Raw genomic sequence first — 21,412 nt, 5'->3', positions numbered from 1 at the left:
GGGGATTTGAACCACCTGTGTTGCAATGGCCTTGTGCCTCTGGACTTGCTCACACCTGACTTCATGTGCACCATTTAATAATAGAATATCACTCCAGTGCTGTGGCATAGCAAGCTAAGCCTCTGTCTGTGGCACAGCATTCCACATCAGTACAGTTTGAGTTCCAGTGGCTCCATTTCCAATCCAGTTCTCTGCTTATAGTCTGGGAAAGTAGTGGAGGATGGCTGAAGTTCTTAAGACCCTGCACCCATGTGAGAGGCCCAGAAGAAGCTCCTGGCTCCTGGTTTTGGATTGGCTCAGTTCCAGCCGGTGCAGCCACTTGGAGAGAGAACCAATGTATGGAAGATCTATCTATCTATTTTTTTTTCGTTCGTTCTTTCTTCATGCCAGACCCCTGGTAATCTACTTACGCACATTAAAGCAGAGCAGGGAGGCCTGCCCCGTGCAGCATGCAGGGCCGCAGCTCTGTGACAGCCCTCGTGCTGGTGCGGGCAACTCAGCATTCTGATGACCACTCCTTCCTGTGCTTTTGTTCTAAAAATGCCTTCTCTGCAGTCCAAGGCCACCACCTGGCCCTCCCTCTGAAAGATCTCGGCCCCTGGGAAGCCAGACTGCAGTGAGCATGTCCTGCACTGTGGCCAGCTATGGAGGAAACCTAGCGTGAGATCTGGGATCCCAGGTGAAGGGGGTGAAGGGGAGAAGACAAAGACACCCCCGCATCCCTCCTCACCATCCCCACCACGCCTCAGCCTTCCCTCCCAGCCGACCAGACCAGGTCCAGCATCTTAGCCTCCCTCATTGTCACTGACTGTGGTCAAGTCCATTTCCAAGTCACCAGCTCAGACTACTCAAGCCATCCCAGGTACCCAAGCCCAGTCCCGAGTGGAGGTACCCACATCTAATCTCACCTCCTTGTCATCTTCCTTGGTTTAACACCGTAGCATGCCACCCAGACCCATGCCACTGCCAATGGGCAAACCTGAGACTGTTTTCCTGCTGGAGGCCTTGTACTTTTCCCACAGAGCTCTTTGTAGGCCATGGAAAACAGTGGGCAGTGTGTGTTCGGGGGTTACCCTGGAAAATAGTGTCCCTACAACAAGCCATTAAAGGGCCACATTTCCTCCAACTGGAAGAAGTGCGGTGGTGGGGGGTGGCTTTTGCCAGGAATATTGATATTCCAAGTTCTCTGCGGAAGTTACCCCTGTGTCTGGGAATCCCATCCCTGGCATGAGAGATTGACAGATCTGCACATTTAGCTGGCACCTCTGAGAGCTCCACCAGCAGGTGGAACATGGCCCTGTGTCCCTTGGGGAGTTTTCAGAGCCCAACAGAGCCTTTCTCAATCTCCCCTCGCCCTGAGTCAGGCATCCCAGCTGCTCCTGTTCACTGGGGGTTTCCACGGTGACCAGTTGTAGCATCTTAAGCTTGTGCCACACACTGCATCCATAGTCACTATTGGCGCTGTTGTCATAGAGACCAAGCACCACGACTCCACCACCCATGAGTCCCCACTGCTGCAGTGGGCTGCTATGCTGTCAGGAGGAGATTCATCTCCCAGGCAAGGGGACAAGCTGCTAGGCCAGGGTCCCAGTGAGGCCGTTGCCCAGGGTTGTCAAGACCTAGACGGAGCAAGTGACCCTCACAGAGAGTTAGCGGAGGGGATGCTGTGCTGGCACAGTCAGGAGAGGCAGAAAGGCTGGGAAGGCACTCCAGACCAGCAGGGGAGGCAGCTCGTGCCAAACAAGGAGTTAGGGAAGGGTCTGGGGGACCCCCATGAGCCACAGGCCTAGTAAGAATGGCTTCAGGGGCCCCAGACACTGTGGGGGACCTGGCAGTGAGAACTTAGTATACCACACCCCTTTACAAATGAGGAAGCGACTGCAAACAGGCCCAGAGAATCTGCCTACATGTGTGTGAGAGCATGTGTGCACACGTGTGAGGATATGAAGGTGTGCGTTGTGAGGATGTGTGCATGTACAGGGTGTGTATACATGAGTGATGTGCGTGCATGCGTGAGGGTACATGTGTGATATGTCTGTGCATGTGTAAAGGTGTGCATGTGTAGAGTGTGCATGTGTGTGATGGTCTGCACATGTGTGAGGGTGAGTGTGTGCATGTGTGGGGTGTGAATTCATGTGTGAAGATGTGTGTGTGTGTGCCGAGGTGGCTTGTAGTTTGTGTATGGTATGACAAGTGTGCACACGCATTTTGGGGAGGGCAGGCTTTGGAGCTGCTGAGCACCGTCCTGGATCACCCGGCTGAGGGGTTCAACCACCACTTGGGATGCTCGCACCCGGGGCCAGAGCATCAGTTCAAGTCAGAGCTAAGCCAATCGGAAACCAGGAGAGTGCAAGGACAAAGGGCTTGGGCCATCCTCTGCTGCTTTCCCAGGTCGTTGACAGGGAGCTAGGTGGGAAGTGGAGCAGCTGATGAGGTACCCTTGAAGGGGGAGGGTTAGCTAGTTGGGCCATCCTGCCAGCCCCCCCAGACAATCTCTCTACTAAGGCTTCTTTGGCTCAGGATTAGAATTACATCACACCCGGGTTTTTGAAGTTTTTTAGCTTCCCATTGTGTGATCGTTTGCACCTGTATTCGTCTAGGTAACATCTGATGGACACTTGAACGGCTTCCACTGTGGGTTGTGGGCTTCCCCTGACACACGGTGCAGGTGCAGGAGTGGGAGCTTCTGGGGTCCTCTCCCCCACAGCCATGTTGGCAGGGCAGCGGGGATATAGTTATGAAAAAAGGCCAAGCTTCTACCCAGAGCAGTTGCTGCCTCACAATGCTCTATCATGTGTGTGGCCAATCTTCCAATCACACATTCATCTGTTGGTGAACCTTGAAGGTAGCATTGTGAATAAGCAAACATTTTGTTCTTAATGTAATGTCCAAATATCAAAACACCTCATCCCCAAGCAATTCAACATAAGCATCATTGACCTTAGGTCAATGTTTGTTTACAATGTTTTCCTTTTCCAAAGGGCTTATTTTATGGGGAGTGTGTGGTGACTCAACAAGCTAATTTTCCACCTGCTAATGCCAGCATCCCATATGGGCACTGGTTCACGTGCCAGCTGTTTAACTTTCAATCCAGCTCCCCACATATGATCTGGGAAAGCAGTATAAGAAAGTCCAATTCCTTGGGACCCTGTACCTACATGAGGATCCTGGATGAAGCTCCTGGCTCCTGGATTCAGACTCAGCTCAGCTCCAGCTGCTGTGGCCATTTGGAGAGTCAAGCAGTGATGTAAGATCTCTCTATCACTCTGTCTGTTTATAAATTTGCCTTTCAAATAAAAAAAACAAGCAAGCAAACAAAAAATTTTTATTTATATAAGAGGCAGAGCTACAGAGAAAGAGAGAGGTCCTCCGTCCACTGGTTCACACTCCAGAAGACCAGAACAGTCAAGTCTGGATTGGGCTGAAGCCAGAAACCAAAAACTCCCTCTGTGTCTCCCACATGAATGAAGGACTCAACCACTTGGGTCATCTTCCTCTGCTTTTTCATGTGCACAAATAGGGAACTGGGTTGGAAGTGGAGCAGCCAGTGTTACCAGCAGAGGTTAAACCACTGAGCCACAACACCAGTCACGCCCTCAACTATTAAATGATCACCTACTTACTCCCTGTGGTTGGCAGCTAGGGGCTGAATCCCTAGTCTGTGGATCTGCCCTCTCTCCAGGTAGATAGCATCTGACATCAGTCAGCTGACATGAATCAACTGCCAGGACCCCCATCCTGCTGCGGAGCCGCTGGATAAAGTGCCAGCCTGACGCGGGTGAAAAACCTTACCCCCTGACACCAGAGGTATTCGCCACACAGGTGTGAGGGCAGGAGCGAGAAGCAGGCCTGCTCTGTGTTCCAGCTGCCTCCAGTTACCTTACCTAGGTGAGGGGAAGACCCAGCCACACCCTCTGCCTGTCGTGTCTGTTTTCCCAATGGCCACTGCCAGCCTCGGTTTCCCCTTCCAGGGACTCATTTTTGTGCTGCAGGTGGACTCTGTGTGTCCCAGGGTCCACTCTACCTCCCTCGCAGGCTCCCAGCCCCCAGATTTCTGAGTCCAGGAGAAACAGCGTGCCCTGGGCTAACTTGGACAGGGTGGCAGGTCATGTTCCACCCTGTAGATTCCAGGCCCACTGGTTGGGTATGTCTGCTCACAGTACAACCAGACCTGCAGAGGCATCCTGCCTCTACCCTGCCTCCTCCTGGGCAATAGGCACAGACACACTGGAGGTTCATTCTATGGTCTGCTCCACCACAGCCTCAAGTTCACGAACAGGGGAGCCACTCCAAGTATATGAGAAACAGCTACTGCAGGTGGATGAAGGGCTGGTCCTCTGCATTACAGGCTTTGGTTAGATTAGACAGCCGCCCGATGGCAGGCTGAGCATCCAGGCACGAGTTTGACTGCCAAGAACCAGGCTGACCTTGTGAAGGAAGACAGTCCAGTCAGTGCAGCCAAGGACACGACCAGCCCTCCAGCCCCAGCACCTGCCTCTGGGGCCTTCTTGCTCGTGACCTCACTGCATTGGTCTTGACCAGCTGTGACTCGCAGGGGGACACTCTGAACCCAAGCCCTCACTGGGGAACAACTTGGGAAGCAGATGGAATTAGCAAACTATGACCACAAAGCCAGTGAGAGTGGGAGATAAATTACACACATTGCAGGCTGCAAAAGGAGAGCATGTGATGCTTGTAGAATTCTTAAGCAGATTCATCTCTATCCTGGGAAAAATAGGCTGGCTTGCCCTGTATCACTCCCAGTAGGAACATCAGGCCCTTCAAGAATCTCTGATAAGAAGTGACGTCATCCTGGGATTTAAGTGTCGCCTGTGATGCTGTCCCAGATGAGGACACAGTCTCAACCTTGAAGTGGGAGGGTCTGTCCCCATGAAGCAGCAGCCACATGTCTGTCACTCAGCACAATGCCAGGGAGAGCCCAGGCAGGGCTTCCAGCTCCTGTTGGAAGATTCAAGTCTCCAGGCAGAAAGAGAGGTAGCTGGGAAGGTTAACTGTACACCTTTATCCAGGTTCTAACAATAGAGGAAGGCAAAATGCTGACACCCTCAATGCCACCTGTTTGTTCAGGATTTTCTTCTGGATGATAGTGTCTTTGGGGGAGCAGCCATGTGGGACAGATGTTCTGGCAGCTAGGGTACCAGGCTGAGTCCAGCCACATAGCAGCTCTCTGGCACCTAGCATCATAACCTCAACTCCCTGCTTCTGTGGCCCCAAAGCCTTGGCAGAACCACCTGCCGCTGCCCAGGTGCAGAAGGGACCACACCCCGCTGCAGCCCCACAAGGCTCTGCAGGCAGAGACCGAAACAGGGACACAGCCCAGAGCCCTGGCTGCTGATGAGGAAGCAGTCCTCTGAGAAATGACCTCAAAGGTCACCTGGTTGCCTGGCAACCAGCAAACCAGGCCCAGGACTCCTTGCTACTGCAAGGCACGGGGTGGGTGGAGTAGGTCCTGAACCCGGCCTCTTCCGGACCCCCTGCAGGAGGGTGACGGTGACCTCACCTGCCCCTTATCAATCACACAAACACACGGCCGCCACTCACAGGCCCTTCAGTTCAGACTCCGTATGGAGCCACCCCTCCCCAGGAGCTCCCATCTTCACACACTGCAGGCATCCTTCTGCCTGTGTGCCACAGGTTCAGGCTGTCATCCTTGTTCAATGTTGGATTGAAGGCAGGGGTAGAGGGAGCTGGTGGTGGAGGATAGGGACTCTGGGAATGAGCCCCCCACTCCCTGGGTAACAGATGCTCTGTGCCTGCCCTCCCCCCTGGGTGACAGATGCTGCTGGGCATGTCTGACTTTGTAGCAAGGTCAGACGGCTCTCTGTCACAAGGTCCCAAGAGCCTCGTGGCTGGCATTGCCTCTCCCCAGGGACCACCACTAAGCAAAGGCACAGGAAGGAGAAGAATACCCAGGAGGGACACAACCCAGTCCCCGGAGCCTCCCACACAGGCACAGACCTCCGGGACCTGTCCCATGCTCCACAGGGCATGTAGATGCGTCAGCAGCCATTCAGGGCCTCAGTGATGCCAGAAAGCTTTGCAGCAAGTGCTGTGTGGGAGGAGAAGGGCTGCTGGTACACCCCATCCAGGACAGCCTGTGGACAGAGGCGCCTCCTGCAAGCTGGGGCGGGAGGGAGTTGGGGGTCAGGGTGGGCACAGATGGCCTTAGGCTTCCCTGCCTCCCCCAGGTCCCCCGAGTTCTGACCGGGGGATCAGAAGGGACCCTTGGCTTGCCGAGGACTTGTACAAGGAACCAGAAGGCAGAGCAGGGCTCTCGGCTGTGCGCATGCTTCAGGATTTCCCAGGGGGTATCGCCCAGCAGCTCAAGGCCTCCCCTGGAACCCGTATGTGTCCAGAACAGACTGCCTACCCCTGACCCAACCACAGGGTTCTGCCAGCAACAAGCGCCTCATGGTCAGGTGGGCCTGCGTCCAAATCCAAGTCCCGCTCCTGTACTAGTCTGGATTCGTTTCAACTATGAGTAATAAACACTTTGAATAGCGGGGTCTGTCTACGTGAGACTGAAAGGCACGTCTATGATTTCCATATCCAGGAATACAGTTCAGGCTGTCATGGTGATGATCAACAGAGATCTAAACATCTTCTTGTGGCTCCAAAATCTTCTACACTCAGCTTGGGCCACTTGGTCCAAAAGGGCCATCCCATTTCCTACCATAACACCCACATTTTGTCCAGCAGAGAAGGAGGAATGGTGAGGAGAAAGGCGCAGTCCCGTTACTTAGGGACAATTCTTGTTTACATCTCATTTGCCAGAACGTGGGCATTGTAGCTGGATCCACTGCAAACAATGTGGAAGCTGTAATTTATTTAGCAGTTTATGGTGATTCCAGGCACAGGAGGAAGCTGAAACAGTGAGGGGGCGCAGGGGTGCAGAGTGGAGATGGACTGACCGCTAGCCAGTAAGTCCTCGGTGAAGGCAGGGCATTGCTCTAAGCACTCTGTGTAACAGGAGTTGAGTTCTTTCGGCTCTGCCTGCCTCTCCCTGGGTAACCCAGAGCCTGCTGCTTGCTAACGAATGAGGAAGTGGGAACACTTGCATGTTTTGCCTCCCGCCCCTGCCGCACAACCCCCTTCTCCCCAGACCTGGGCACACTGCCCACGACGCACAGTCCTCCGGAAGCCAGGGCTCGGCAGGGTACCCTTTGAAACTGACCCACATTTTGCTCAAGCCCCACCCTGTGGTCAGGTGAAGCCCCCCTCTATACACTGGGAGAGGGGGCTCTTCAATCAGCATCCACCACCAGTGCTCTTTCCACCATCCACCACCAGTGACTTGACGCTGTTTGCTTTCCCTAGGAGGGTGACGGGGATGTGTGGCTTCCCGACCCCAACCCTTCCCGTTGAGTCTGCCCAGTCCCAGTCACCCCAGCTCTGAGCTGGCTGAGGGCATGATGTCTCACGGAAAGAAGAGGCTGAGGGGGAGTCAGGCTGTGGGGTCGCGAGTAACGCCTCTGTCTGCAGTGCCAGAATCCCATACAGGGGAGCAAAGGTTTTTGTTTTGTTTTGTTCTTGTGGTTCAGTATCTTTTTTTCCGTCTTCCTTTTTATGAATTTTTTTTAGATTTATTTTTTATTTTTATTGGAAAGTCAGATACATAGAGAGGAAGATCTTCCATCTGACGATTCACTACCCAAGTGGCTGCAACGGCCAGTGCTGCACTGGTCCAAAGCTAGGAGTCAGGAGCCTCTTCCAGGTCTCCCACGTGAATGCAGGGTCCTAAAGGCTTTGGGGGGTCCTCGACTGCTCTCCCAGGCCACAAGCAGGGACTGGATGGGAAGCGGGGCCATGGGGATTAGAACTGGTGCCCATATGGGATCCTGGTGCATGCAAGGTGAGGACTTAAACCGCTAGGCCCTCTTATTCCTTTTTAAATTTTATTTTATTTTTTATATTGTTTACATAGTTGACAAGAAGGCAGATCCAAGAGGACCACCCATCAGGGTGGGGAGGGTTGAGGCATGGGGGAAGGTGGGTGGGACAAATGCTTCCAATTTTCCTTTTCTCCCCTTTTCTCCTGTTTGGAATAGAGGGAAAGGGAGGGTGGTGTTTCCAGCTGCCAAACTACATCAGCACCCAGGGATGAGAGATGCCCACTTGATGTCATTTTAGAAGCTCCTATGTGAAGAAGAATGTTCTGAGGGAATTGTCGAGTGGTTTTGATAGTTTTGAGATGCTACTGGTTTCACTGCTCCAAGGATGAGGAAATCCTTCCAAGGTCCACTGGCTGAGTCCACCCCAGTGCTTCCACTCACCCAGATACGAGCTTCAGCCAGGAGAGTTGTCCAACCCATTCTGTTCTCCATATTCTGACATGGCACTCACCCTCCTCTGTAGGCCTAAATGAGCTGGCCAGCACGTCCCTTTTACGCACCTGGGCATGCCGTCCACTGCATAGGCATCAGCAGATGAGGAGGCCCAGGCCTGATACACGCACGCCAATGTCAAACCACATATCTTAACAATCTTCCCTGTGGCTGGAGTTTTCAGTCCAGCAGTCCAGTGGGGGACTACCCCCAGGAAACCTTACCTGGGCTGACCTCAGACTTAACTCTTGCAGGTGCCAACCAGTGCACCTGCTGTTCAGTCCGTCACCCACATCAGACTATGTACACTCTGGTGATTGTAGTTGCCTGACCAGTTCAGTCCCCAACCCCATGTCCCATGTAAATTGAGGAGTGCTGCCGCCCAGCCCAACTAAGCCTGCCACAGACCTGGCCCTTAAGCACAGCAGTGGGAACTGCAACCTCACTGGCACCACCCCCGAGTAACTCCTGCCAGGCTTGTCCTAGCCCCAATTCCTGAGCATGCCAGTATAGACAGCAGACTGGTTCAGTCCGTGCTGCATCCCAGTTGGGTTCTCATTTATTCATCTCAGTTGGGTGTTGCAGCTTAGCTCAATCCACCCCACCCCATGACCCAGGCCACACGTATACCAGTGGGTGCTGCTGCCTTGTCCAGCTTGGTCCCCGCTCCCCCTGCCAGCCCTGACTCCAACAGGAGGCATGCCCACAGTTTCCCTTCTAGGCCTACTCTCAGTCCCAGATCTTGCATTTTCTAAGGGGCACTGTGATCCAGTCAGACACAACTTGCACTTCTCCCAGCACTTGCTAGCAGATGCTGCGGCAAAGCCAGGCCAGTTGGCACTTCTCCCAGCTCTTGCATGCGCCAGTGGATGCAATGACCTAGCCTCCCCCAGATCTCGCTCACATGTATGCTAATGGCTATTGCAGCCCAGCCCAGCTCAGTTTATCCCTAGTCCCAGATCTTCCAATCATCAAAGCAAGCCTTACAACCCCCTACTAGGTTCGCTCCTGGCCTAGAGTCTTATGTGTGCCAGTAGGTGCTGCTACATGCCCAGTATGGCATGGCCCATCATGCCTTGGCATTTGCCAGCAGGTGCTGCAGCCTCTTCTGCCCTGCCTTCCTCCCCTCCCAGATCATGCTGGGAGTGCTACAGCCTGGCCTAACCCAGACAGTCCCTGGTCTCGGCCCTATAGTAAACTGTCAGGTGTTGCATTCCAGCCTGACCTGGCCTGGCCTGCACCCCATCCTGACTCTCACTCATGCCAGTGGGTGTTTCAGACTGGCCCAGCCAGGCCCACCCCAGATCCGACCCACATGTATGCCAGCAGGTACTGTAGCTTGGCTTAGCCTGGTCCCCAACCTCAGTTCTTGTGCTCACTAGCCAGAGTTGCATCTTGATAAGGGAGTTCCCCAAGTTCCCCTATCAGACCAGCTCCCAGTAGCAAATCTTGCACACACTAGTGGGTGTTTGGCTCAGCCTGACTTGACCCACTTCCAGCCCTGACTTTCACCAGTGGGTATTGCAGCCTTGCCAAACCAGCCCACACCCATTCCAACTCTCTCCCGTGGGTGCTACAGCCCAGTCCTGCCTAGTCCACCTCCAGATCTGGCTCCCATGTGGATCAGCAGATGCTGTGACCTAGCACAGCCCATCCCACACTCACTTCGGTTCTGGAAAGCACCAGTGAATGCTGGAGCCTAACTCAGTCTTGCACACCCCCAGGCCCAGTTCACACACATGTTGAGGGATGTTATAGCCATGTTCAGCGTGGTCTACTTCCTTTCCCAACTTTCTCACTCACCAGTGGGAACTGTAGCATAACAGGGGAGTCCCCTTAGCTCCACTATCAGGGCTCCACTATCAGGGCTACCTTGCTTGTGCTTGTAGTTGCTCTGCCACAGCCTGGTATGGCCCAACCCCCATTTGGCCCTTGACATTGAATGCTGCAGCATGGCCCGGCCTGGTCTGCTCCCATCCCTGGCTTTCATGTCAATTGGTAGATGTGATAGCCTACCCCTGTACAGCCCACACCCCATCCTGTCTCTCGTGCATGCCAGTGGGCTGTGGTTTGGCCAGGCCTGCTCAATCAATCTCAGAGCCACACACACCTGCTGACAAGTGGAGCAGTTTTGCTCAGCCTGGTCTATACCCAGCCCTTACTCACATGCTCACCAGTGGGAGCTATGACCTAGTAAGAGTTCCCCACATTTCTCCACCAGGCCCATTCCCAGACCCAGATCTCACACATGTCAGAATGAAAGTTCAGTCTCTGTCTCTTTGTCGCTCTGCTTTTCAAATAAACAAAGAGCAGGACCCGGCATATGGAAAATCCACAGTGAACCTACACTTATGTGACTCCTATTATTACTTAGTGCCACTTTCCCCTTGCTCTTGACCCTCGCATACCACAGCTGCCTTCCTTCTCATCACTTTGCTACATGTCTCTGACAGCATCCAAAGCAAAACTGGGGCATGCGTCCCCTCTTGGTTTATGAAGGAACGGGAGTGGGGGTCTTTCCAGAACCTCCTTCTGTCTCATTAACCAGAACGGGTCCCCTAGACTGATCACTAACACAGAAGCGCAGAAATGCCTGGATAAAGTCGAGCTTCCTCTGCAGGGCTCACACTACCAGCATCCAACAGTGTGGAAAAGTACACCCTCCTGGCCCTACTCTCAGAGGTTTGATTGGTAGGTCAACGCGTGACCGGCTCTGGTTCCCTGGACAGAGGGAGACTGCAGCAGGCTTCTGGGAAGATTGTCCTGAGTCATAAGAAAGAGGTCGGCCCAGGCTTGCTTCGGGAGGATGCCGCCTGGAGCAAGCAGCACGGCCCAGATGAGGTTCTCGGAGCTGTTGGGAGAGGAGCGGGAGGGGGAGGCTCCCAGATTTTTAGCCCACTCCCTTGCCACCGGGTAAGACTTTGAAGCAGAGGCACGCAGTGCAATGGCAAAAACAGGACCGACTCAAAGTGAGAGAATCCGTGTGAACAACCTCAGGGGAGCGGAGAGAACATCAGAGGAAGTTCTGTTCCAGGCCCCCTCTGTGGGGTTAGGGGCGGTGCCCTAACTGGATATGCAAATAAGGTAGTGTCTGGGCAGGGCTTAGTGCACACGGTATGTTCTGGGAAGGTTTCCCAGAATCTCCAGAGGAGCTCAGTTCATCAACAGCTTCTTCCTGGTTCTGAAGGAGGAGCAAGGTGCATCACGAGAAAGTGGCTATGCTGGATTGACATAAAGTGGGGAGGGGTGGGTGGAGTTACAACGCAGGGTTAGAGACAAAGAGCATGGAGAATTATCCAGCTCGTTTATTCTCCATCGATTTGGGTCCTCTATCACAATGGCAAACTTCCTGGCTACAAGTTTGGCTGCATCTGATTGTATTTCTTTTTTTTTAAAAAAAAGATTTATTTATTTTTATTGGAAAGTCAGATATACAGAGAGGAGAGAGAAGATCCTCCATCTGCTGATTCACTCCCCAAGTAGCCGCAACGGCCGGAGCTGAGCCAATCCGAAGCCAAGAGGCAGGAGCTTCTTCCAGGTCTCCCACGCGGGTGCAGGGTCCCAAGGCTTTGGGCCGTCCTTGATTGCTTTCCCAGGCCACAAGCAGGGACTGGATGGGAAGTGGGGCTGCCAGAACTAGAACTGGCACCCATATGGGACACTGGTACATTGCAAGGCAAGGACTCCAACCACTAGACGACTGTATTTCTAGAACAGGTCACTCGGCCTTTCTGCCCCTGCCTGTCCTCATCTCGCTCACACATCCTCGTGTGAAGAGCAAATATGCACAGACACCTGCAGGAGCCGGCAGTTCCAGCTCCGGCTCAGGGTCTGCCCGTAGTGCCAAGGCGCTGCAGCTGCTACTGTTCCTGGGTATCTGTGGGTGGGCTATTTGCATCACTGGTGTTCTCATCATCTTTCTTGCCACAGAAGATGGGAAGGAGAAAGAAGAAAGGAAAGAAACCAGTGATTCAAAAACACCCTCCCAGGCCAGCACTGTGGCATAGCAGGTAAAGTTGACTTCATGTAGGCACCAGTTAGAGCTCCAGCTGTTCCACTTCTGATCCAGTTCCCTGCTCATGGTCTGGGAATGTCCCAAGTCCTCCGGGCCCTGCTGCCCACATGGGAGACCCAGATGGAGGGACCAAGCTCCCGGCTCTGCCCAGGCTCTGTCCTGGCAGTTACAGCCATTTGGGGTGTGAAGCAGCAGACAGAAGATTTTTCCTTCCCTCCTTCCCTCTCTCTTTCTCTCTCTTTGTCTCTCTCTCTTTCTGTGTGTGTGTGTACATGTTTGTGTTTCTCTTTCAAGTCAATAAGTAAATCTTACCCACACATAGAAGAACTGCCATATTTTCGCAAGGTACACCCTATCTGGCTAGAAACTACATTTCCCAGCCTCCCTTGCAACTAAACAAAGCCTGCTGGACAGAAGTGATGTGTGCTTCTCTCAGGTTCTGCCTTTAAAAGGACTAGGCTCATGCCCGCTTCACTCTGCTTTCTTCCTGCTGGCAGAAACAGAACAAGGCAGGAGCCCCTCCCCACCCAGGCCAAGATGGGAGCCATCCTACCCACCCTGCCACTCGTGACCTGCACCTGCCTCACTGCGGCAGGTCTGGGAGACCCAGGTATCAGAGAGAGCTGACACAGAAGCTGGCTATGTAGTTCTCCAAGAGACTCTTTGTATCTGCTAGCCACTGCCACCTAACAAAACACCACACTTCAGATAATTGTAAGGATTTGTTTTCTTCAATACTGGGGCCTACACCATAGCAATAACCACTCTGGGAGGAGAGGCAGGTGTCCCAAGCAGAGACTTAACCACTGATGAAGCACCTACCCCAAGGACAGCTTCTGGAGTGACGTGAGTGGATCTGAGAGTCCCAGAGGGCAGGGGTGCAGGGTGCTCCTGGGGCACCCTCAGTTCTCAGGTGCATTGTTTCTGCATAGAACTGCCCTCCTCAGACCACACTGTGGCACAGTGGGTGAGGCTGCAGCTTGGGACACCAGCATTCCATGCAGGCATTCCAGTTGAGTCCTGCTCCCAATTCAGCTCTCTGCTAATGTACATAGGATGGCAACTGAGGATGGCCAAAGTGCATGGGCCCCTGCTACCCACGGAGGAGATCTGGGTAGAATTCCTCGCTTCTGGCTTCAGCCATACCCAGCTCCAACTATTATAGCCATTTGATGGAGGATATCGCGCTCTTTCTTTCTATAACTGCCTTTCAAACTGGAAAGGCAGATCAGACTCACAGAGAGAAGATACAAAAAGATCTTCTGTCTGCTGGTTCACTCCCCCCCAACCCCCCAAGTGGCAGCAATAGCCAATCCAAAGCCAGGAGCCAGGGGCTTCTTCCAGTTCTCCCGCACCAGTGCAGGGTCCCAAGGCTTTTGAGCCACCCTCCACTGCTTTCCCAGGCCGCAGGCGGGGAGCTGGATGGGACTCAGCAGGGAGTAACTCGGACTAGAACTGGTGTTGATATGGGATGACTGCACCACAGGGCAGAAGATTAGGTTACTGTGCCACCGCACCAACTGGGACAGTTCTTTTAAAACTCTCTGGAGGATCTCATGAACACCATTTAGGGCATTCATGAAAGAGTGAGCGAAGCAGGGAAGGACTCAGTTCACGACTCAGGACCGGCTCGCTCCAGATGGCAGCCCTGGGGCCACCTGGACCAGCAAGGGTTCCCCCACTGGCCGCTCCCCAACCCCGGTGCTCCAAGCCCCTTTCAATGCAGCGGAGGCTCTGCCGCAGCGCCACCTGCTGGTGGGCGGGCAATGGCGGCCTGCCCCCATCGGAGGGAGCTCGTAGCTGGACGCAGAGACCAGCCTGACCCCTCGGGCCCAGCCTGCCTGGTCCTTGCTAGCGACGGCCCGAGTTTCCGGAAGAAAGGTGACCTTCCAGTGAGGATCCGATTCTTTCAGGGGTGGTGGGTGAGGTGGGTTTGGGAGGCTTTTGTGGAGACTGGGAACACCTGCAAGGTCAAATTCTTATTTAAAGTGGCTTTAAGTAGCTTTGAAGTAGCTGAGGCTCATGAGTTTACCTTTCTGAAAATTAGACTGACTTAGGTCCTTGGTCCCTAAGGGATCTGTCACGCCCTCCTGCCAGTTCAGGTGGGACCAGCAACTGCATCTTGTCCTCACGCTGCCCAGCCCAGCTTTCCCAGTCGTCCCTCCAGGCCTGTGGACGCTGCGGAGTGAAAGGACGAACGCACTCGTTGTTCGGACGGCCCTGCACTGTTGGTGATGGCGAAGGTCACTTCCCAGCTGCGTCTGCACGGTGGCAGGAGGCCACATCTGTTGGAGGAAGAACTCCCCCGTGTCCCTGTTTCAATTTCTATCCCCTCCTCTCAGAACTCCATTTCCCTCCCCCACTTCCTTCCAAGGAGGCAGAGAACAAGAGCCAGGTCATTTCCTCCGGTCCCCACCCTGGGGGACCCGCCGGAAGTGTGCAGGGAGGTAAAAAGAGAAGTGATTTGAGGGGCAGAGGGAATGGGGGTCCGCTCACTGCAAAACCTGCAATTCAACATAGGAGAGGGATGCTGTTGGGGAGGGGGAGATTGAGAGGCCTGGGTGTTTCAACACGGACAAGGAAGCCCTGGGAGAAAAACCAGAAGCGTAGCTGGAAGGGGCGGAGTTTCACGCACATGCACGCCCAGTCCAAGCCGGCGGAGCCCACCTGCCTCACCGGTCTTTTATTGCCCTGAACAGCTTTCCTCTTGCAGAAGTCACAGGGGATCCCGCATACCTGGGATTCCGGCGCCATCTCGTGGCCGTTATTGGAACTGTCCGCCCACGTGGAGCTGAGAGCTGACTGCTAGGCTAAGTGCTGGGTCGGTTAACCAGACCTTCAGAAGCAGGTGCTACCCGATGCCATCTTAAAGACACAGCAACCGAAGCACGGGAGGCTGGCGTTTTTCCACAGCCACTAGGCAGTGACCTGAGAGGGTTTCCTCTCAGGGAAACCGAGAGGGTCAGTGAAGAAGCTGTTGCTGACCTGACACGCCAGCGGGCCTTTCACATCAAAGGCGGATGTTCCTGGTGCGGATGCAGTGCAGGCAATGCCTTCTGGAGCCTGGCTCGGCCCTGCCCTTCACTGCCCACCTCCTGGCCGGCTAGGCTGCTCACTGACCACGCAACTCCCACCCAGAACTACCAAGTAACGGCCATGTCTGTGTGCCCGGCAGCTGCAAGACCTCTGAGCTGAGACTGGGGCTCAGTACAGAGCGGATGTGAAGACAGGGTTAAAGGGGTGGGTTTGGGCTCCTTGGCTGCGAAACCACATCCCACAGAGCTTCCTGCTTCCTGCTAGTGCCTCATGGGAGGCAGCAGTTGGTGACTCGAGGTCATGGGTCCCTGCCACCTGCACCGGAGACCTGAGTGGAGTTCTTGATTCCTGGTTTCAGAATGAGAGGCAAAAAGCTCTTCCATCTGCTGGTTCACTCCCCAAATGGCTGCACTGACCAGGGCTGAGCTGATCCAAAACCAAGAACCAAAAAGTTTCTTCCTGGTCTCCCACGTGGATACAGCAGTCTTGAAGTTTTGGGTCATCCTTCAGGCCACAATCAAGGAACTGAATGGGAAATGGAGCAGCCAGGACATGTACTGGTACCTAAACGGGATACCAGCACTTGCAGGTAGAAGATTAGCCAACTGAGCCATCACACAGGCCCCCAAAATAGATGCATTTAAAAAAAAAAAAAAAAAACCTTTCACAGGTCTAAAAAAAAAAAAACTTATCCATGCCTGCAAGCTGCTCCTAACCTGGGGAGGCAGCTGGATTGGGGAAGCGCAGATGTCTTTCCTACCTCCTCCCTGACACCCCGGGCCCCTTCCCTCCACGCCTGAGAGGTCGGCAGGGGCATGTGACCTGGCCCAGGGCAGCATGGGAAACCTGAACCTTAAGGAGGAACCTGAAATGGGGCAGGCTACAGGAAACACGGAAGCCCAGCCCCTCCCCTGGCCACAGCCTAGGCCTCTACCCTCAGCTGCCTGTCATACAGCAAAGGAATGAGACAGGAAATGTGATGTTCCTGACCTGGGGCTGGCACTGTCTCTGGGCAGCAGGGTCCCCAGTGGCCACTTCCTCCCCCCAGCCTCAGGGTAAAAGCCACCACCTACACCCCGTCCACAGCATGAGACATTCCATGGAGTCCCATCATGCAGCCCCCTGGGAATACAGAGCCATCTTGACTGCTCTGCCAACCACTTGAGCGCCCACCGGGCCCTGGCAGCAGGCATGGAACTGGGCAGACCTCAGCCTGGGCGCACTGGCAAAGCCAGCAACACATCCTTTCCTCCACCAAGTGTTTATGGGTCACCTACGCACAGCTGTCAGAGCTATGAGGGATGCTGCAGGTGATAACACTGTGTGTTGGTGCACACGTGCACACATGTGTTCGTGCAGTGTGTGTAATGTATTGTGCATGTGTGTTCACACAGTGTGTGCACATGTGTCTGGTGTATATGTGCACGCGTGTGTAGCATGTGCATAGTGTGTGTGTGCTCATAGCGTGTGTGCATGCATGTGCCCGTGTGTTCATGTAGTGTATGCATGGTGCATTTGTGTGCAGGTGTGTATGTTCATGTGTGTGTGCGCAGCAGTGTGACATGCTGGAAAGTTCTGAGGAGGAAAATGGAGACACAAAGGGGCTGGAGTCTACAACTTCACACAGATGCGCAGGGGCTGGGGACGTGGGGGAAGTTCTCTGGCAAGAGGGTTTTTGCAGGACCAGAGGAGATGGCGGAGCTCGCTATGAGGCTGTCTGAGCAGGAAGGCCCCAAGCTGTGCAAATGTCCTGGGGTGCGATCACACCTCCTGCAGCCCAAGGAACTGTGGAAGAATCCAAGAGGGGGCTGAGGGGGAAAGTGGGGCCAGGAGGTAAAGCAAGAAGATGGAGAAGGCCACACGGGCCACGGGGACGTTCGGGTACATGGTGACAGAAGCATTGCAAACTGTCTCATTATCCAGCCACACCTCCTGCAGCGTACCATGAATTAATATTTTCTATAAATCCTATAATTATCTTCTGAATAGCACAATTACATCGCATTGCATTTTGTGTGTGTTAAAGCACTCATTTGTTGAATGCAAACAGTTAACGTTGCCATGTTTTCTGCAATCCTTTCAACTTTTGTATTTAACACCCTGGAAACCTTAAAACTGGGAGCAGCAGCCAGGGCCTTTCTTGGGCTCCAGGAAGCCCAGGGATGGGGGCAGGGCTCCGCTCACACCCCCTCCCACCCACCCTGTCACCTCGGGGTGACCCTGCGCAGGTCACTCTCAGTTCTGCCTTGTAGAGCCCTTGATAGTGTGTGCACAGCAGCCTCTTCACCATCAAATGGTCAGGAGCCATGTGCCCATTTTACAGGCAGGTAAGCCGAGGTTCTGAGAGCCCATCCCTCCTGCCCCAGCAGGGTAGAGGGAAAGTGGGGAAGACAAGATGTACAGGGCAGAGAGTGGCAGAAGGGTCCCATGAGTGCTGACCCCTGGGGGCTGCACCTTCCAGCACACCTGGGTTCCAGACAAGGACGCGAGCACCAAGAGGTGTTCGGCACCTGGGGGAGTGGAGTACCTGGGCCCCGTTCCATGCAGCCAGGAGGCTGAGCCTTTGAGCCTGCTCTGGACCAAGCTCTTGGCTATGCCCATGTTGATGAGAACTTGCGGAGTTACACCAGCCCAGAAGCGCATCCAGTCAGCTCCCATGTGGTACCGTACGGCCCAGGACACAGCGAGCACTCACTAAGTGATGATTGGCTGGAAATACTGCAACTTTCTGTGTACTCCGGGCCCCTGGCTAAGACCCAAGCCCAAGAGAGTGGAGCTGGGAGGCGGGAGCAAGGGAACAACTTGGGATGTGTCGGAGTTGTGCCAGAACTGCGAGTCTAGTGTCCATTCTGAAGAAGCTGTGCCAGAGCTCCACCACCCCCAGGGCCAGGCGGGAAGCCCCCAGTTCCACCCTCTGAGAGCCCAGGTCAAGCCAGAAAGGGCGGTGCCTGGGCAGGTCTGGTGTAGAAGGCCTGTTTCTAGAACTGGGACGCACTGAGACCAGAACTCAGGCTCCAGGGCTGGGCACCTGCCACTCATCCCTGTGTACCTCTCTGCCTGTTTCCTGTCTCATGGGTTAGAGTGGAGCTGTGGCCAGTGCTCTAGTGGTGCCTGAGACAGTGAGCATCAGGTCAGCCCGGGAGCCCCTGGGTGCTGGGCCAGGGCTATGAAGGACCTTGAACCTTATGGAGTTCCATAAGGTGACTCCTCGAGCCCACCTACCAGATGAAGAGACTGAGGCCCAGAGAGGTGCCACTACCTGCCTGCTGTCACACAAAGTGGCTTTCTCCACGATAGAGACTAGGACAAAATGGCTTCCTGAAGGCTCTCCTGGACCCTCATGGTCACCAAACCCCTCAGCCCCACCCAAAGCCTTCCCAGCCTCCCCTAGGTGTGAGGGTGACGATAAGCACTTCATTAAGCCATTATCTCTGGGAGTGGCAGGCAGGCAGGGAAGTGACCTCATTGCCACCTGGCAAGGGACAGAATGGGGTCATCATGTCCGTGGTGCTGGCAGGTGGAAGGAAAGATGGCTGCTCTCTAGGCCTTGACATTGGCGGAGGAAGTGAGAGCAGTGACAGTGATGGTTGGTGGCAGGTGAGAGCCAGGCTGGGAGAGGAAGAAAAATGCTGCAGAGTGGCTCTCCCAGCCTGCAGGTGCTGGCATCTGACCAAGAGCTGCTGCTTCCCGCCTGCTGGCATCTGTGTGGGAGCAGTGGCCTGTGGGGGTGGCCGGCGGCAAGGCCATTGCTGATGGCTTCATGGAATGTGCCCGAGGCAGGCGCTGTGCTCAGCAGTAAGACACTGGGTGGCGAAGACACTCACCTTCTGCTGCTTCTCATCCCGGGCAGCAGCAGGCTCATGAGGGGAACCCGGATGGAGTTCCTGGCTTTGGCTTGGCCCAGCCCTGGCTGTTGCAGGCAAGGAATCTGTGAAAGCTCTCTCTCTCTCAAACGAAACGAAATAAAAATGTAGGGATCCCAACAGACTAATGTCTGAGATGTAATGAGACTACGTGACTGCCACTACTGCTTTCCTTTTCATGACTTCCTGCCCCGTTCCTGGCTGTTCTGCCGGCCAGCAGAGGCAGCCGGCAAGGTTGCTGCGCAGTCAGAACCCACTGTCAGGTCTCCTGCTTGTTGTCAGCCCAGGGCAGCTGTGCCATGGTGAACAGAGACACTGCAGCTTCCCAGTGTCTGCATTGAAGTTTCAGGGGTGTCGTCTCGAACTGGGGTCCCCGTGGCTCAGTTCTGGGTAGCTCTGCAAGGCAGACCTGGAGTCATAGCTCGGTGATCCTCAGCAACGACTGTGGATGCACCTGTTGCTGGTGGCCACCCCTGACCCCCTGCTGAAAGCATTGAGTGGGGCTCTATTTTCCGCAGTGACCCCTGGTGGACAGTCTGGGTGGTCCTAGCTGCTGAAGCTCAAAGTCCCAGAGGTGGTAACGTGGCTGGGTGTCTGGCCAGGCTGGTGGGAGTAAATGGACGGGTATCTTGTGATTGATGAGCTTGATGGGGTAGTGATAATGACAACGTCTGGGGCAAAGGCAGGTGGCAATCAGACTGCTTGGGGGCGAGCATTAGAAGCTGACTCAGGCTGACCCACGAAGACAAGGACGATGGGGGGAGGCTCCAGGAACTGACACAAAACCTGGCAATGCTGGGTCCTAGATACAGCAAGGATGGAGGAAGAGAGAGGGCAGGCCAGCCCAAGCCCACGGCAAGACACCAGCCAGCATTGAGCTCTGCTGGCAAAGCCAGCTTCTGAGCACGCCCTATTCCTGGTTGAGCCATGGGCTTAAGCTTCTGTCGGTGGGACCCCAGGTTTGCACCCAACTCCTAGCTGCCAGGGAGTGGGAGGTGGGATGTGTAGTCCCCCCTCAGCTTCAGGGGTAGGCAAGTGGTCCATGAAGGCCACTGAGGCCCATGCTAGCACCTGCAACTCGGGCATCCCATATCTGGTTCCTGGCTGCTCTGATTCCTATCCAGATTCCTACTGATGTGCCTGAGAAGGCAGCATGTGGGAGGCCAGGATGTGGTTTCAGGCTGCCCCACTCCTAGCTGTTGTGGCCATTTAGGGAGTAAACCCATAGATGGGACATCGCTGCCTTTCTATACCCTTTTTTAAAAGGCTCTTGTAGAGGAGGGTCTCCTCCCCATGATACAGGGGAGTTGGTAGCAGGGGAGCCAAAGGTGACAGATCCCCCTGGTGAGGAAGCTGGTAGCACTGGTAGCATCTTCACAAGAACCAAACCGCGGGCCCAGCATGATGGCTCAATTGCTAAATCCTCGCCTTGCATGTGCTGGGATCCCATATGGGGCGCTGGTTTATATCCTGACTGCTCCACTTCCCATCCAGCTTCCCACTGTGGCCTTGAGAAAGCAATCGAGGATGGCCCAAGCCCTTGGGACCCTGAACACATAGGAGATCTGGAGGAAGTTCCTGGCTCCTGGCTTCGGATCGGCACAGCTCTGGACATTGCTGCCATTTAGGGAGTGAACCAGCAGATGGAGGATCTGCTCTCTCTCCTCTCTGTAAAATCTGCCTTTCCAATAAAAACAAATAAATCTGAAAGAAGAAAGAGAGAGAGGGAAAAGAAAGGGAAGGGAAGGGAAAGGAAGGGAAGGGAAGGGAAGGGAAGGGAAAGGAAGGGAAGGGAAGCGAAGGGAAGGGAAGGGAAGGGAAGGAACCACATGGTAGGGGGGTGAGACTTCAGGCTTGGCCAAACCCTCAGCTCCACAGGATCAAAGTGTTCGACCCCGACCATCCTCTGCAGCTGCCACACAGGGACACAGGGCCAGCTTCCCTCTGCTGATTGGGGTGTGGAGCCCAAGGAGGAGCAGCAAGCAGATATCCCAGGAGGATGTCGTCCATGGGCCAGGGTAGCAAAAGGGTCACTTACAGGAACATCATTTATTTATTCCATTGATTTGGCACCATCCAGAAGCCAGGGAGAACCAAGAAGCAGTTCCCCGCCCTGCAGGTGAAGACAGTGGCCAAAGAATAAATGAGCAGGT

Source organism: Ochotona curzoniae, unplaced genomic scaffold, assembly GCF_017591425.1.
Source record: "Ochotona curzoniae isolate NIBS_2020 unplaced genomic scaffold, NIBS_Ocur_1.0 contig_3255, whole genome shotgun sequence".
Taxonomy (NCBI): Eukaryota; Metazoa; Chordata; class Mammalia; order Lagomorpha; family Ochotonidae; genus Ochotona; species Ochotona curzoniae.
The sequence above is the reverse complement of the archived record's forward strand: the minus strand, read 5'-3'. Positions refer to the sequence as shown.